We start from the raw sequence: 6,000 nt of genomic DNA on the forward strand, positions 1-6,000 counted from the left end.
ATTAAGGTTTCTTAAAAACTGTAAATAGTTTGGATTTTAGTCTATTCAGCAAAAATTGGTAGGTTACAAGGTTACTCAGTGGGCTGAGATGAAGAACAAAGCAAAAGGTTCAGTTTCAATAGGAAATATAATAAAACCCCCTTTATCTAAAAGCCATCAGGGACAAGCACTCAATACAAGTTAACAAGCAGGAACTGATAAGATAACATTTATGTGAGGTCAGAAGTCAAATGCCAGTCAAAACCTTTTAGCCTCTTGGGTTATAAACAAGAATAGATAAAACACATAGATAGTTACTTATTGGATTTTAAAGGAATCTGATAATCGTGACTGAATAACTTGATGATTTATATAATTGGGACTTACAGAATAGGAACTTCATCATTAATATAAAATGCAAAGCTTCTGGTCTCTAATTCTCCTGGGTTTTTGGCTTTCTCTTCTTTTAATTCACTTTTCTCTCTCTTGTTAATCCATACAACCCAAAGCAGACAGGGAATCAAAACGATAATAATTGTCTTAAATCAGGTGCATATTTTGTCAATAAGATAATTGATCTGTGCAATCCAAGGTTTTTCTGAGCATTCAAGAGGCTAAATATTTACAGTCAGCATATATAAAAGAACAATAGTCACTCTTCCCATTGGGGTGTTAGTGCCAATGGAGTTCTGTTTTGTTGATTTTCTTTGAGTCCACTAAAATAAAAAGCAATCTCATTTCACATTAAAGGGATGTCCCTTTAAAGAAATGACAATAAGAAAAAAAATCAACCAGCATCTGATATTAAAAGAAATCTAGTTTTACATGCATAAATGTTTCATGTGGATTTACAAAAACTTTAATTATACTTCTAATACATCCAGGGAATAGTAACTTCTCCTCTATGTACTACTTCATGTAGTTAAAATCTTCAAATTCTGTATATTGCCTGTATTTTTGCCCAAAAGTAATTTTGAAGGTAATGTTAAAAAAAATACCAAATAAACTGTAATATCCACCATCCAAGAAAGAAACAAGGATTGACAGAAGGCCTTGCTAGGCCTGCTTACTGTTTCTTTAAACAGAGTTCATAATGCATTTGGCAAACACTGTGGATTTAAAATGCTTTAAAATATTTATCAGAAGAATTTTATCACTAGATTTAAATGATACCTGGAGTGCATTCACCTTTATCGACAATCTCTGTTCCAAATGTCCATTTGTTCCACAAGAGATCCCGAAGCAAAACAACAAGGACTAACTGTTTTGATTCAATGTTTAGTAAAAAAGCCAAGCAACCCTAATCACCATATTGATTGCATTGTCGATCAACAAATCTGAGCATTGCATGCCATTAAAAGCTCATTAAATTTTCTGTTCTACAATGGGAGCTTTAGCTTTTGAGCTGCATGCTTTTTGCTCCAAATTATTGCTTAATCCACACTTTTTTCACTTCCTGACTGTCCCCCTGTGCCCCCCTCCCCACATCATAGGCAGAAATTTCCGTACCTAGATACATGAAAGCAAGGTAAATAGAGCTCAGATTTTTTATTTCTTTTCTGAATTCAAGCTGTTTGGGTGTGACAAGTGATCAAGAGTGAAACTACTTTGCTAGATTCTCACTCTAAGCAGTTTAACTTCAGTGAAGCACCCCTCTTCCAAGGACAGGAATGGTAGGTGATTTAGGTATGGGAATTCTTTGAATAATTTGGTGGGTAGGGAGAGAAACACTTAAGACAGCACCATTTTGTCCTTTAAATTGGAAGTGATTGCTTAATGAGAGAGAAAAGAAAAAATTGTCAAAAACCCCCAAACCCTTTCTATTGTATTCATGTAAACACTGAACATAATAAAGAAACCCACCCTTTAGGTTACAGAGCACAAAATTTCTTGTCTGTCCCAAATATCAAGGACTGCAGTTAGGACACTTTGGTAGGGCTCAAAGGGGAGTAAAAAGTTTATCTGCCTCAGCCTTGCATACTACGGAGCACATAATCATTATTAAAATGCAAGCAAATGTCAGCCACTAAATTAAAATGCATCTCTGGATTGCTAATTGTGCTTATTGCAAATTTGGGTCATTTTGCATGAGTGACGACTCTAATGTAGGGCTGAGATTGCCATGTAGCACAGTGAATTCCTAATTCCCTGCACTAATCCTGAACTCAGTGATTGTGTCAGGTGCAGTCCTGTATGCTCTAGCAGCTGGTTCATCTGTATCAATACAAATAAGGCAACTCCTACAATCAAAGCCTCGTGAGTCTAAAGCTTGATTGCTGAGAGCAGGCTTAAGTGCTACACAGGCTCACTTTCAAATCATGCTAACTAGCGAAACAGCTGTAATGTAACCCTGGTTTCAAAGCCAGCCTTTTGCCAAAAAAGACCAAACAATGCAAGACAAGCTTAGAAAATTAATATATATATATATTTATGAACTTGAGTGAAAGTCTGCAGTGGTGATAATTAACATAATATTTGAATACTTATGAGAAATATACTTATCCCCAGCCAGTGATTCCTGGCATGCCCCACCTCTTTTCTCAAGGACAATCTTCCAGGTGTTGTGGTGTATCCACTCCTGCCACCCCCCCAGCCTGTGCATTGTCCCTGCCGCCCATCCCAAAAAGGAGCTGGTTTTGGCATGTCTCTCACTCACTCACCTCTTCCTCCTGGCTTTCAAGAAAATCCTAAGGAAACCCCTTACTGAAATCTTCCTTCTGTCTGCTCCCCAGTTTTAGGACTTTTTCTGTCTGCCTTTCCATTAAGACTATGAAGCTGGAGAAAAACGCTACCTTGAAAAAGAATAAGGCAGTGAAGGGGTTATAAAAATCCAAAGGCCACTCCTGGGGATCTGTATCAACGTATATAATACGTGAGCATATCCTATAAATATAATACACACAGTACTATAATTGCAAAACAGGAGAAAAAATAGCCTTTCCAGCAAGAACAAACCCCTTGGGCAGGGCAAAGAGGAGACCTACATCCCAAGTACCCCGCCCGGAAGCTAAAAAGTCTGTCACAGCCAACAATGGTTCCAGAAAACCAGAGTTTCAGGCAGCAGGAGCTGCACCGCTTTCCTCACTCCGGGCAGAGAGTGGCCACTTGTAATCATCGATTTGAAGGATTAATTTTTCAACATTCCACTTCATCCAGAGGATGGTAGCATGGCAGCCCAGGGCCTTTACACAAGGCTTTGAGATCACTTTTGGATGGGAAACTGAGCAAAACCAAACAACCTCTGTAAAGTATGCAAAAGGAAACACCAGACTTTCCTTTCACACTTTCCTCCACGTCTTACCCCTTCTGTTTACTCTGCTCACAAGTCTTAGGAGGCATGGGCAAGGCCAAAAGGGTGACAAGTAAATCCAACCTCAAAATCAAATCCTGCATTCCCACAGTGGCTGCAACCAGACAGCTGGTCCATGCCCACTAGTGCCTCACCCTCTCCCATCTCTATAACAGAATTAACAGATATTTTCCTAAGAGCAAATCAGAATTTGGCAAGTTGTGTGTGACAGTCGATTTGCTCACAATATCCACTCTTTCCTAGTGTTATAGAGGATAATGAGATGATTGGCTCTCACAATTAAGGGATTAATATTGTGTGACTATTAAGAAAATCTTGAGTGATGTATAGTTATGTTTATTGTAGTTTAGATGTCCTCTCTTCTCCCCATAGTTCCCTTTCCACCCACCCCCATACTGTTGCCATCAGACAGCCTGGGTTGTCTAGGATGGGTAGAAAGATGTTTCTTCTTCTTCACATATGTGCTCCTTACCTGGGACAGTTGGGAATGGAAAAGCTTGTTGCTTAGGGGGTGCGGCATGGCAACACCTGATCTCCAATCAAGTTAAAAGAAAGCAGTCTCCATTGATAAATGGCAAAGAAGAGCTGACTGACTGACTTTGGGAGAGGCCAGGGCTGTCTGATGCAACCCCCCCAGGGGTATAAAAGAATGTTGCATCCATCTTAAAGATGAGCCTAGCCACACAGTAGCCAGCCATAAGGGCAGCTTCCAGGCCTGATTTTTCTTATGTGGTCATTTTGTTGTATTTTTGTTAAGGTTTAATCAACCCTTTAGATTTTCAAAGTGAGCAGTCATTTCTCACAAAATGGGGGCTCATCTGCAAGCATCTGGAAATATCAGATTGAGGGTCACCAGATTGAAGCAGTGTTAGAGTGATGGTGAAAGTCACCATTCAGTAGAAATGGTGCTCATGTTAAGGCAAGTAGTCACAGCAGGTGGGGATGGGACGGAAACCGCTTAGCTACTCCACTTGGAGGAGCAGGGTGCACAGCGCTCAGTGCAGTGAGCTTCTGGTGCACAAGCAGCACAATAACTTCCAGAGCTCACCAACCGAGACACGTGCCTGCCTGCAGTGACTTGGTGGTGGCCGGTGCCAGCGGGGCCGCTGCTTGGGGCGGGCAAGTGGGTTTTCTCAGGATGACGTAGTGGTTCTCCTGACCCACGGGCATGGAGGAGGCCAGGGGCCAAGTCTACATAGAGTCACGTTCGTGGCCACACTTGGTAGGGCGGCTTTCATGAAATCAGGGCATTGGGCAGCTGGCAGTGCCCAGAAGTGGTGGAAAACCATGGGAAGCGGGGAGGCTGCTGGTGGCAACTATTTTGCCAACTATTTTGCTCTTGCCAAGTGCACAGAGTTTCCAAGCCAGGGACCACGTGGGCCCACATGGCCAGTGGTGTGCTGGGGGAGGTGCCTGGCACGGGGACTTTCGGTGCTGCCAACCAGTTTGAAGTTGGCTGCAGCAGGTGGGGGCGTTGGAGCCCAGAGTCACCGGTGTGGGACTGCTGGTGGTGAAGGATGTGCTCGTGGACCGGGGAAGTTTGGAGGCATAGGGCCACAGCGGCAAGAGCTACAGCCACTGAGAGCCTTTGGGCTTGGTGCTGCTGGGGATGAAGCCAGAGCCCCTGGCCCATCGGTGCAGGCTGCTCTCGTTGTGGGGGCTGTGCTCTCGTTGACCGAGAGATAGGGAGGCACAGAGCTGCAAGTGGTGAGGGGTGGCTGCTGGGTGTGGCGGGGTGTGCAGGGCACTTCATGACGAGGATTGGGGATGGGCTCAGTTGTGCAAGGACCTTGTGGACACAGAGGTCACTAGCCCAGCAGCAGTGCCACATGATGCATTCTGTGTGGAAACTCCTGAGGGTCGAAAACACCTGGTTGTGCAGGGGCTTCTCTGTGACCCATCAGTATTGGGCTGACCTGACCTGGAGCGGGGATGTGTGAAGGTGTGAGAAATGACTGCTCACTTTGAAAATTTAAAAAGGTTTTTTAAACCTTGACAACAAAAGGACAACATAAGGAAAAAGCTGCAGCACTGGGAACTGCCCCTCGTGCATACCACATGGCTAGCTCATCTTCAAGATGGATGCAACATTCTTTTATACCCCTGGGGATTGCATCAGCCAACCCTGGCCTCTCCCAAAGTCAGTCAGCTCTTCTTTGCCATTTATCAATGGAGACTGCTTTCTTTTAACTTGATTGGAGATCAGGTGTTGCCATGCCGCACCCCCTAAGCAACAAGCTTTTCCATTCCCAACTGCCCCAGGTAAGGGGCACATGTGCACGTCTTCTCTCTACCTGTCCTAGACAACCCAGGCTGCCTGATGGCAACAATATAGAGCAGGGAGGGGGGGGGAAGGGAACTTGGGGAAACAGAGGACATCTAAACTACAATAATATAACTATACATCACTCAAGATTTTCTTAATATTCACACAATATTCATCCCTTAATTGCGAGAGCCAATCATCTCATTATCCATCTATAACAAGGATCAGTACCAGCTCAATGGGGAGGGGGTGGCGACTCAAGGATACTGCTCCTGGCAGGGCTGGCCTGAGGGGACCATTCTGCGGAGACTCCCTTGCAATGTTCACCAGCATGCAACTGTGCTGCTATATGTGGATAACAATATTTGCAACTGATGGTCTTTGGTAATTTGGGGTTGAGGGAATGAGACAGGTACATGTAACCAAAATGACACATTAACTTTTG

This window comes from Melozone crissalis, unplaced genomic scaffold, assembly GCF_028551555.1.
Source record: "Melozone crissalis strain CALT ecotype California unplaced genomic scaffold, PUWL_Pcris_2 ptg000036l_1, whole genome shotgun sequence".
Taxonomy (NCBI): Eukaryota; Metazoa; Chordata; class Aves; order Passeriformes; family Passerellidae; genus Melozone; species Melozone crissalis.